The 12,839-nt window shown below is 44.0% G+C and overlaps 1 protein-coding gene across 5 annotated transcripts in view; it reads right to left on the minus strand.

Annotated features, from left to right (window-relative positions):
* The window catches only part of CPED1 (cadherin like and PC-esterase domain containing 1), a 128,860-nt gene that overhangs the window by 37,450 nt on the left and 78,571 nt on the right, over positions 1-12,839 (minus strand). The window lies entirely within an intron of this gene.

The following is a 12,839-nucleotide window of genomic DNA, read 5'->3' on the forward strand; positions in this document are numbered from 1 at the left end:
GGCTCCCAGTACATTTCCGAGCACAATTCAAAGTGCTGGTGCTGACCTTTAACCAGGGCCGGCTCTAGGTATAGTCTCGGTGGTGCGAGGCGTCAGGGCACTGGGCCGGCAGGCGGGACCCTGTGTGGCAAAGCCGTGCGGAAGCCATGCTGCGCGCTGCGAGGGCGGGGGCACCGGAGAGATCTCCACGCCTCAGCGCCAGGGCGCCCGACCTGCTCGAGACTGCCCTGCCTTTAACGCCCTAAATGGCCTCGGCCCAGTATACCTGAAGGAGCATCTCCACCCCCATTGTTCAGCCCGGACACTGAGGTACAGCTCTGAGGGCCTTCTGGCGGTTCCCTCACTGCAAGAAGTGAGGTTACAGAGAACCAGGCAAAGGGCCTTCTCTGTAGTGGCGCCCACCCTGTGGAACACCCTCCCAACAGATGTCAAGGAAATAAACAACTATCTGAGTTTTAGAAGACATCTGAAGGCAGCCCTGTTTAGGGAAGTTCTTAATGTTTGATGTTTTATCGTGTTTTTAATATTCTGTTGGGAGCTGCCCAGAGTGGCTGGGAAGGCCCAGCTAGATGGATGGGGTATAAGTAATACATTATTATTATTATTATTATTATTATTATTATTATTATTATTCCAGTAACATCTTTTTCTGCATACCCACTCACCTCTTTTAGGTTTAGAAGCAAAAGTCTGAGGAAGAGTTTGGTGATACTCAACAGCAAGCTCACTGCATTGTGCCATATTTCATATTTTCAAATGTGAAATTCAGGACACTAAAGTTCTTTTCTTCGTCTTTTTGAGCTATCTTTAATGGAAACCGCCAAAATCTACACTTTCAACATGGGCTGCCATATATTCAGGACATTTCAGACACTGTTCCTGATGGCCAAATCCTGACTACGTCCAGGAAATTCTGAACGTATGGCAACCCTAACTTATCCCTAACAAATGGCCCCAGGTACTTGTGGCAGATGGTGCCATTTTGGATATTTAAGAACTGGAACTTAGGGAGCTGTGTTTCACAGATCAGATCAGAGGAATCTTTATTTGCAACAGCTACTAGCCATAGAAATAATAAAATAAAATAAAATGTACTGAAGATAGAGGTAAAAACTTAAACTATACAAAATACATTTTGGAGGTTTACATCAATAATCACACTGTTTGCTATTAGTATATAATGGGGGGAAATATATATATAACTGAAGCTGATTCAGAAATTCTAGCTGAAGATACCTAAAGACTATAAGGGACCACTGTCCACCCTTTCTGTCCCAGGATTTGGGGACTGGTGAGAGCTGTGTGTGTGCTTTAATATGACTTGTGTGAGGACAACTGCTGAGATACGCTGGGTTCGTGGTTAAATCTGTCTCTTGCTGCTCAATTTGTGTCCTAAATTCTATTCATGGGAACAGTCGGTGACTAACCATTCAGAGGTTCTGTGTACACTTGATTTGTAAAAATAAATCATACTGAGAGAACATGGGGTTGCAAGTAAGCACATGGATGGACCGTGGGAATGCTAGTAAGTTTCCTGATGTCCAAGCACTGCTGAATTATATGCCTGTGCTTTAAGGGCCTCTCTGAAGGCCAGAGGAAATGGACCTCACAGGCTCCCATGAAAGCAAAAAGGTTCATATTCCAGCATGGAAAATCTCCCCCTGCAGTCTGTCAAAAGCTGGAAGAGTCATGGCTTTCTCTGTTTCTTAGCACTCTGTGAGCCATCCATTGCAGTTAACTGCCACTTAGGCTGCAATTCTGCACACTTCCCTGGGAGCGATTCCTACTGAACTTAATGTGATTTACAAGGGTTGTTGAGAAGGATGGGCAATGCTGCTGGAGAGCACAGGGGGAGCCGAAAGGAGGGAGTGGATGCATTGGGAATATATCAGTGCCCCCTGCAGACAATAAAAGGAATCGCAGGCTCCTTGCAGAGTGGGCAAAAACTTTAAAAGACATTTTCCCTCCCCAGTGTTTATTTCTTGGGGTCAGTGCTTTTTTCTGGGGGTACGCATACCCCTAAACATTTTGTGAATCTTTGTACTTTTGTCCATTTACTGTACTTACTTTTCCCTATTTGAACTATAAAATGTTGATTTTCTTGAGTCAAAATGAGAGTATCCTAAACATTTTTTTTAAGAAAAAAAAAGCACTGCTTAGGGTCCATATAAAAAACCGGGTCAGTGTATATGTGTGCCAAGATTCATACTTGTAACCCAAAGTACATGATTTTAGGCTTGAGCACACATTTCTCACTTTTCCGCTCCTGCAGATGCACTGCTTACGATTATTATTATTTTTTAAAAAAAAATGTTTGGTGTTGGTCAATGTAACAGCACGCCCAGTTTTGTCCTTCTGCTCCAAAATGCAACAAACTAAAATTAATAGATTTCAGGCTTACCCATTCCACTAAATAGCCTGGAACATTATACAGTGGTACCTCGGGTTACAGACGCTTCAGCTTACAGACGCTTCAGGTTACAGACTCCGCTAACCCAGAAATAGTATCTCAGGTTAAGAACTTTGCTTCAGGATGAGAACAGAAATCGCATGGCAGCAGCGGGAGGCCCCATTAGCTAAAGTGGTACCTCAGGTTAAGAACGGACCTCCAGAACGAATTAAGTTCTTAACCCGAGGTGTCACTGTATAGATGAAACTGGTTAAATGCCTGGATCCTATAGCTTGTACACAGATATGCACCTGTTGCATAATTTGTCTGGACCATTTCATATTGATTGGTCATACATGAGTGCAGAAGTAGTGGCCAACTGATCTATGGACTTCTGATTATATGGGATGGCTCATAAGCCCTGGCTATGTTGTGGCACACAGCAGTTTGGTTTGCTGGCATGAAATAGGCTCTGAAATATACAAATAATTAAGTGTAGGAACTTAAGATTTCTAAGCCCTACCACAGCAACTATATCTACATCTGCCGTATTTTTCCGTATATAACACACCCCCATGTATAAGAGCCCCCTATTTCGGGGACTCAAAATTAAGAAAATGGGGGGAGGATTGCCCAGAGTTGTTGAGCTTTTTTGGAGGGGTTGCCAAAAACCACTCACCCACCTGAACAACACTTCCTATCACACGCCACTTTACATGTGACCTCTCGCCACCTGCAGCAGCCTATCGCCCGCCCAATTGTTGCTGCAGCAGCCAATCAAAAACAGCCATTGCCACAGCCACCAATCACCCGCACTAACACCGTTGGCAATCTCATACTCGCAGCAGCAACCAATCCCCCCTCTGCACTACCCATGTATAAAACAAGCCCAATTTTTAAACATTATTTTAATGTAAAAAAACCCATTGTTTTATCCACAGAAAAGTACGGTATATCTACGTCATCTACATCTATATCTACAGTGGATGCTCGGGTTGCAAGCATGATCCGTGTGGGAGGCATGTTTGCAACCCGCAGTGTTCATAACCCGTGTCTGCGCATGTGCGGGTTACAATTTGGCACTTCTGCACATGCGCAAAGAGCGATTAGCACTTCTGTGCATGCGTACGCACCGAAACACAGAAGTAACCCATTCCGGTACTTCCGGGTTCGGCATGGAGCGCAACCCAAAAAGACTCAACCTGAAGTGGCTGTAACCCGAGGTATGACTGTATCTCTCCTCTCTCTCTCTCTCTCTCTCTCTCTCTCTCTCTCTCTCTCTCTCTCTCTCTCTCTCTATATATATATATATATATATATATATGCATGCACAAAGGAACAATAAATTGCAGGGGCAAGCATTAAATGTGAAAAATATATTGCCCAAGTCACCAAATCTGTTGTTGCATATTTTCTCCACAAAGTGAACACTTTCTCTCCTGTGGTTATTGATTCATTTTGCTTCCGACGACCCACTGGCCCACGAGCGGGAAAAGTATTTCCACATGGAAAATAGGTGGAAACAAAAATTTATTGGCATTGAAACAATAATTAATAAGGAATGTCAAGAAGAAGAAGGAGCTGCCAAAACTGATTTCAGGCACAAGTCTTTCCTACTGTGTAAAATGTATTCACCTGGTGGGTTATACATTTAAATCCTGATTTTTAAGTACAGTATTTGCCTTCCTTAGTCCATGCAGGAAGCAGACAACAGGGGATAAGGCAATAGTTCACTTTTTGAATGGGTGTTGAAGTGTTATAAACAGCTATGTAACTGGCTATTCAGCACCCTGAAGAGGCCAGGCTAGTTTCCCCCAAATACTATTCACACATACCTATAGGCTCACGTATTGTTATGTAATTTTTATTCTTCTGGTGTTCCAATTGTCTGCTGGCAAATATTGTTTAATAATCTGATAACTATTTTGCTGCGATATTTCATGTATAATAATTTTAGCCTTATCCTTTTTCTTGGGCTGCACTGTCTGTATGCAAGTATGCAGTACAGTGGCCAAGGAAACTTTATAACGGTTGAAGTAAGTCATCGAATGATAGTTCACTTGTTACATGCTTGAGTCAATGTTCATCCGTCACAAAGCATTTGGTGTCTAAAACAACAATGGTGTCAACTCCATTGCTGTTTGTGCTAGTATTGTTAGTTTTTGTTTGTAACTGGTTTAAAAGGGAAAACACCATAGGTAAAATAAAAGAAGAATTCCCCGGATCCAGATTTGGGGCAAGTGAGAAAGACACAGCAGAGATTTAAAATAACAAAACATGCAGCAATGTAAAGTGTGGAAATATTGGCTGTTAGACCTTTAAAATAGTCCCTTCTAAGTTCTTTCCAATATTCTCCACTTCTCTTAACATGGAAAGAGGTCGCATTAACTTAATAATGGTTTACTTACAAACTCTTCAAAGGTCAGATTCATGTGCTTTCCCACACAGCAGCAAGAAAAGACAGGCAGTGAGGGATTGTGACTTGCCAGGTAAGCCTGGCAAGACAGCTTACTCTATGGTCTTAACCCCTTCATGTATTAATTAGAGATAAGCATGTTGATAATATGTGGCTGATTTACTCCACAAGTATCACATCCATTTTATTTCCATTTCTTTTTAAGCCATTCCCTGCTTGTTTATACTAGCTTGAGCATTACCTGGCCTCCTATGATTTATTCCAAGTGATTCATGTGCATTTGTAATGCATTTATATTGAGGACAAACGGGGAATGGAGGAAAACAAACTGAAATCAAATCCAACAAGGAAAGGTCGACAGCCAAGTTTGGCTGTGCAATGTCAAAATAATGAATTTCATAAGCACCTTACAAGTTCACACACACACACACACACACACACACAGAGAGAGAGAGAGAGAGAGAGAGAGAGAGAGAGAGAGAGAGAGAGAGAGAGAGCCACAAGCTATAATTAAAAGCAAGCAGCTTGATCCATCTCTAGAGAAATCACTTGCTTTTCACTTTATTGTATTGTATATGTTGTGAGCCACCTCGTTGTATCTTGTGAAACAGCTCTTTCATAAAATATAGCAATGAGGCTTACGACATGTAAGATGCAATGAAATCTATCTATAAATATCTAGAAAACACAATTAAAAACATCAGTAGATACTGGTAGGTTTAAAGAAAAATTCGTCCTGTGAAGGCCTGTCTAAACAGTGCAGTTTTTGGAAAATGAGAGAAAGAAAGAATGGTTTCTGCCAAAGCTCTATTCCAATCCGAAACATATTTGGTGGGGGGGGGGAGAGCCCCATTTGTTGCAGCTGACTTTCCTTCCAAGTAAGGAACTGTACAGTTTTGTCCCCAAATGTTATTTATTTATGAAGTATCACTGAAGAGGCTGGAACCAATTAGAATCGTTATTTGGTTGCTCATCTATGACCATGAGCTCTGGGATGATAACGTGGCACTCGTCTTATCTGGCTTGCTATATTTTAGGTAGCAAAATCATCTCCTTTCCATGTTCCAGACTCTTGCAAGGAGGAAGTTCTCCTCCATGCTCTTGTCTTCTTCTTCTTTTTGCTGCTCTCTTATATTTCATGACCCCTGAGCTAATCCCGCTATTGTTCCTATTAGCAAGTTTAAGCAGGCAAACTTCAAACAGGCTAGCAGTGGGTCACGAGGTTTAATGGGCACATAGATAATCATCTAAATTACATTTCTAGGGCTGATGGACCAGACAGGCTTAGAGGGTAACTTTACCAGCTTTCACTGTTAATCAGCGAGGATTGTGTGTCTCAGTGTGCGTATCTGCCTTCGCCTGCCTCCTGAAGGGCTGGGCCATTGGGGCTGATTAACAAAGGCAGCTGCATTAGCTTTCCTCTCTCGCTGAAGTTCGTTCAGGAGGCCCAAATGACATGAAAGGCAAACGCGACCACAGCTCAAACGCCAAGCGCTCATCACTGTGAAATTATCCACCCTCCGCTTGCAAGAGTACTATCGTCAGCAAAACAGTTGTTGCCAATTTTCACAATCTGTTAACACTTTGAAACTTGCCTACTGACTGATCCTCTTTCACCTCGATTGTGCATCTCATCGAGGGAAAAGTGCAGGAAGCTACTTCACATTGTCTATCGAGTTCGAAAGTGATGGCTTCAGACAGGCTCAAAGGGTTTCGGTGACTGCATGTTCTAATTAATAGGGCTTCGTTTTCAAGGCAGAAGGAATGAACCAAGCAAGAAAGGCTGGGTGGATGAAATTAATACTCACAAGCACATTTGTTTCTTGCAAACATGAGGCCTTTAAAAAGGAGGGGGAAACATACCACAAAATGACTTTGTTACATCAGAAATCCAGGCCCACCAAGTGTCCCTATTTTCCAGGGACAGCCCCGAATTTACAGAAGCTGTCCTGGTTTTTGATTTGATCCCAGAATGTCCCACTTTTCCTTAGGACGGCCCTATTATCATTGGATAAATGTTGGAGGGTGTGGCAGGACGCCCCTATTTTCACTGGAGAAAGGATGGAGGGTATGGAAATCCCAATCTCTAGATCTGAATGTTGTGTGAACAGGGTTCAATATATCTCAATTGGTAGAGCGTGAGACCTCTTTATTCTCACGGTTGTTGTGGGTTCAAGCCCCATGTTGGGCAAAAGATTCCTGCACTGGGCTAGATGACTCATATGGCTCCTTCCAATTCTACAATTCTTTGATTCTAACCATCGAACCAGAAAGTTCAAGAAGGTACCTTTAATAGTTGTAATGCAAACAGTAATTTCAGTTGTGGATTTTAAAAAAAAATATTATTGCAGCATTAATTTAACAAGAAGCAGCATCCTTGTAACTGCATTTATTTCCCTTAAACCGTTAAAGATGCAGATACTTTGTTTAAGGCAGGGGTCCCCAGACTTACCGGCGTTTGGGCCGGTTCCCGCCGCGTGATCGGGCGGGGGAGTGCGCGTCCGTGCAGGCCGATGGGCGGGGGCGCTCACTGGCGCGACGGCGCGCTTCCAGGTCGGAAAAAGCGCCGGAAATCGTTTGTGCGCATGCGTATGGGCCTCCCCCGACCCGGAAGTGCACCAGAAATGACCTCTTCTGGGTCGGGAGAGGCCCATACGCATGCGCACAAAGGATTTCCGGCACTTTTTTCCGACCTGGAAGAGCGCCGCTGCGCTGCGCGCCGTAAGAGCGGGCGGCGGCGAGCGGCGGGGGTCATCGCGGGCCGGATTGGGAGCCCAATTGGGCCGCATCCGGCCCCCGGGCCGTAGTTTGGGGACCCTGGTTTAAGGTTAGGAACCGGGAACCAAGAAACAATACCATCACCTACATATGTTGACAAATTCTACATTCGAAGAAATACTCTGAGCGCCCACAGTTTCACATTTCGAATTCATTTCAAACATAGCCCTGTAAGAGCATAAGGAGAATCCTGCTGGCTCAAGGCCAAAGCTCATACAGTCCAGAATTCAGTTGACTTTGTAGGATATGATGCTCTATAGTATAAGCACAAAAGAAGGAGCAGGAGGAGGCCAGGAAGATTAGAAGACATTCATGAGAAATAACTGAATTGTTGCAAGCTGCCCAACGTAGCTAGGACTCTGCCATAACGAGGAATGAGATCATAGCTAATTATAAGTGCCTCATCCTTGCGAGGAGAACAGATGAGGAAAGGCTAAAAGCCATACAAAAAAAAGGAGCTTAAAGAGAATTTAAATTAGCTAAGTGACACACAGAGTTAATCCTTCCTCAGCCTGCTGCCCATTAATGAAAATAGTCTGCTGATGTCATTTCATTCATTTGTGACCCAACTGCAAAAACAGACTCAGCATTCTTAAAGTCTGAGCTTTCAGGGCTGGGGTAGGTTTACAGCAAAATGGACAAAAGTAGAAGAGGAAATCTGCTTTAGAAACCAGGCTGTCCCCTTCTTATAAATATTTCAAGGAACCAACGAAAGCAACAAGGAAAATATTTCAGATCAATTGTTGGGCGAGTCCTTGCCTAGCTTCATACATGGCTTTCATTTAATGGATTTTGAACACTTTAAACTGTATCCATGGCCTCTATTTGAAGAGAAAACGATGCACTTGTTGGGCGATTTGAATAGCATATCTAAGGCAAGCAGCACTATTTGGCTGAAAGGAATCATTTTGGAGAAGCAATACATCAGCCGTGAGCATTATTAGTGATAACCTCCTGGTTTGGACAACCACTGCCCCCCCCCCGTTCTTGCTGGGCTTCCACGCCTATCCATCCCAGCCAGTATGGCCAAGGGTTCGGTATCGTGGGAGTTATATTCCCAACATCTTGAAGGTGACAAGTTGCCCAGTCTTGTTCTACTCTCTGAAAGGATTGCCACATCTCCCTTCTGTGGGATGTAATCCATTGGTGCAGTCAAATGCAACATTCCTTATATTCCTAGAGTGGCCACAGGCAGGCATAGCTGCCAAGTTTTCCCTTTTCTCGCGAGGAAGCCTATTCAGCATAAGGGAAAATCCCTGTAAAAAAGGGATAACTTGGCAGCTATGCAGGCAGGGGGACACCCAGTCAGTGTAACTTCCTGTTCCACTGGTCTGGAGCATCCTCCCCCCCCCCCCGCATGTGATCTGGTTGGTGGGCATGGCTCTGGCTGACTCCATAAAAGAGCCGAGTCATGCAGCCATTTTCTCAGTCTATTTTGTCTTTCTATTGTCTTCATTCTTGCAGTATTCCTAATGTAATTTTACTGTCTGCTGGCTCTCAGCCAGCAGCACATGAGTTCAGTTTCCACACTTGTACCAAGTAAAGCCTGCCTTTCAGGGATCATATCGTGAACTAAAATGTGAGTAAACTTGTTGTTACTTTACTCAGAAAGACTCTTGTGTCTTTATTCTTTCAGGAGGTATAAAAGGGGACACCAGGAAATAATCTTAATCTTAACTAAATAATCTTAACTAAGGGATTCAAATGACTCTGCAAACTAGCTTCTAGCTAAATTGAGGGGAATCTGTTCTGCTACATCACTTACTGGCGTGAGTGCAGGATAATACTTATTCAATATATCATTTCCTTCTATCTTTAACATTCCCACAACTTCCCCTTGCCCTTTTTGTGCTGCTGTTGTTCCTCATTCCTGAGTGTCTTGTGTCATGATTTTCAGAAGAAGGCAATGAGGCTTAATGTCCTGTAGACATTATACAACTCAACTGCTTCATTTCTTTCCGGAAGAACACAGTGTTCTAGTGATCGTTAAGAGGAGCCCTACTGGACCTATTTATTCACAGGTTGTAACGGTGCTAAGGATGCTTCCACGAGTCACGGCGCACGACTACCTTGAGTAATATCTACAAGGCTTTATTTTACAACTATGTACAAGACAGAGCGAAAATATCCATGACTATTCAGTCTGAGTCAGAATCTGGAAGTGCCGGATGGCGAGACTTTCTCCAGCATAGTAGCCTTGGTGCCCTGAGTCTCCTCCTCTCCTCCTGATGCTTCCCCCCCCCCAGCATTGCTGGGGAGAAGGAGCAATGGTGGTCCCCTCCCCTCCTGAACTACTCAACTGTTGACCGGGCTCTTGGGCCACTGACCCCTCCCCTTTCGCAGTGCTCTGATCTGATGCTCCAGACCTTCCCTGGCGGAGTTCTGAGCTGTCAGCGTCCCTAACCCCTTGCGACGCCTCTCCAGGCTCCGCGCTACTCTCTGAGCGATGCTCCCACCTGTCAGCATCTCGGAGCCCCTGCACCATCCGGCTGAGCTCTTTGCTGACCACTGGTGGTTCCCTTACACAGGTCCACCTAGGTCAGCATCCTACTTTTACCAGTGGTCAGTCATGTGGATCCAGAAATCCTACAATGGTTGATGCCCATCCTCAATGTATGTTCCCCAGAACATTAGAGGTATCAGCCTCTGAGCAGTATTTGTCTTCATCCACCTCGATGCACTTGTGCAATTCTTTTAAAAAGCCAACTAAGCAAGGAGCTATCTCTACATCCTGTATCTACATAAGAATCACGTGTACAAGTTACAGTACATGTGTGGGATTTTGGGAGTGCTGCTGACCAGGTGAATTTGATGCTTTTATAAGGGAGGTTCTCTTTCAGCCATTCAGCATTTGCGGAATAAACTTAAGATATTTCCAGAATGTTCAAAAGGGACCAATGTGATGTTCTGCCCTTGGTGGTGGGATAGCTAAACATACTTTTGCCGTGCCAAAAAGTGAGCTGCAAGTAATGGCACGCAATGACTACACAAGAGGACACTAAGATTCCACCTACCTTGTCAAATAATTAGAGAAGGGACAGAAAATGGCACATATCAATTTAGAAGGCACTGGAGCAGAGAAAGAGAAGTGTGCACTTTTTTGTTAATTAACGGGGACACTTAATTTTGGGGGGGGGGGAATTAATTATTATTTTTAAGGGCTATAATCAGTTATTCAGTGATGCAGGCCTAGAAAACAACAACAATGCTTATATGGGCTTCTTAAGCGTAGCATTTTTATTCTATTACTTGCTAGACTAGTGACTATAGGTTGAATCCAATCAAGTCATACTCAAAGTAGGCCCATTTATATCAATAGATTTCATTGGGTCTACTCTAACTTAATTGAACGATTCAGAATCTTGTTTTGGAGACCACTCTTCTGTGGATAAATTTAATATTTGCAACATGTGAAGAGAATTGCAAGATAATTACACAAGTCTTTCCAAACTGTGTACTTCAATATCTCCTTTCATGTGCCTCTTACACAGTTACTACAAAATTATTTGAAATACAATGCTGGAAATGTGGAGCCGAAGTTGTAATTGCATTTTGTCTTTCTTCCTGAGAGAGAGACACACATTTTAAACATAGTCCTTTCAATCTAAAGGAAACCCAGCATAAACCCTACAGCCACCTCTTAATTTACAGGGAACCTCCTACAAGTCGGTCTAATGCAAACAGTGGGAAACCCGTGCTTCTTCAAATGCCATCGTAGGCTCAACAGTTTATTCCCCGACTAATTTGCTTTTAATGAGGATATTATGGGTACTGTAAGAAAGAGAAATAGCAGTAATTTGGTGCTCTTAAGGGCTGTGCAGCTTTGGAACTGCACACTTCTTCGCTGAATAGCCTTGAACTTAATCCAGGATTACTCAAATGCATGAGAATTGTTGGCAGACTGGAAACAACATCCCTAGCTCTCCCTTTGTGTTGCAGCCTTCATCAGGGTATCAGCTTGCAGTGAAACTTGAATATCCTAACGGGATTAGACATGAAAGAGAAGAGTCTCAGGATTGGGCTTTCAACTGAAACCCCGCTGTGAGAAAGACCACGCCACTGTCTTTGACCTTTTCCTTCCTATGCATGAGCCCAGTTGTGCCTAGCCGAGGGTCTAATGAAGACCCCGCCCGTTTGCTCTCTGTTTATCCTTTTGCTCCTAGAACAGGTGTCTGGTTACTAAAGAGAAAAGGCATGGAAGCCTCTGATCTCTGGCACAGGCAAAGCCCGCCAGCATGAGTAATGTGCTTCAGAACTGGGGGAAAAAATACGCCGTCACTACAGTATTCAAGCTATGGGGAAATTCTCGTGTGCAAACAGCACCTTATTTGCCTGCTGCCTCTCTAAACTCTGAAAGCAATCATTAGACACTTTAATAATATATAATGAATGGGATGGCTTGTTCCCGTGAATACAAATACTGGCCGGGATCCAAGGATCTAGCTCAGGCACACCCAAATGTCTGGGCATGCCCCGCAGGAGTTTTGGCTTTCGGCCTTTAAATAGCAGGCTGCTGCGGTGCATCGCAAAACTGCTTTGGGAATTCCTTCATTTTCAAAGCAGTTTGCAGTGTCTCATGGGGGCCTGCTGTTCACAAGATGCAAGCCCAAAGGTCCCCTGGGTACATGGAAATAGAAACATGTTTGAAGATGCATGCCACACGCTTACAATTTGCACAGATGTTCCTGTTCTTCTCCTGAAAGGCCTTAAGTCCGGACTGCTATAACACAATATGAACTGAAGCAACGTTTGGACAATGAAGTGTGTGTATTAATCCAAAGTCAATCACTTTAGTAAAATGGCTAGACAAGTGACACCTTCCCTCCCTCCTCTCTAATGGTTTTCACCTGCACAGTGAGTGAGTTTTGAAGAAATGGCACAAGAATCTGCCTTGTATCAAGCCAGACCATTAGAACATAAGAAGAGGCTGCCGGATCAGGCCAATGGCTCATTTTGTCCAGCATCCTGTTCTCACAATGCTTGGACTACTGCAATGCGCTCTGTGTGGGGCTACCTTTGAAGGTGACCTGAAAACTACAACTAATCCAGAATGCGGCAGCTAGACTGGTGACTGGGAGCAGCCGCCGAGACCACATAACACCGGTCCTGAAAGACTTACACTGGCTCCCAGAACGTTTCCGAGCACAATTAAAAGTGCTGGTGCTAACCTTTAAAGCCCTAAATGGCCTCAGCCCAGTATACCTGAAGGAGCGTCTCCACCCCTATCCTTCAGCCTGGACACTGAGGTCCAGCTCC

Source organism: Zootoca vivipara, chromosome 10 (genome assembly GCF_963506605.1).
Source record: "Zootoca vivipara chromosome 10, rZooViv1.1, whole genome shotgun sequence".
NCBI classification, from domain to species: domain Eukaryota; kingdom Metazoa; phylum Chordata; class Lepidosauria; order Squamata; family Lacertidae; genus Zootoca; species Zootoca vivipara.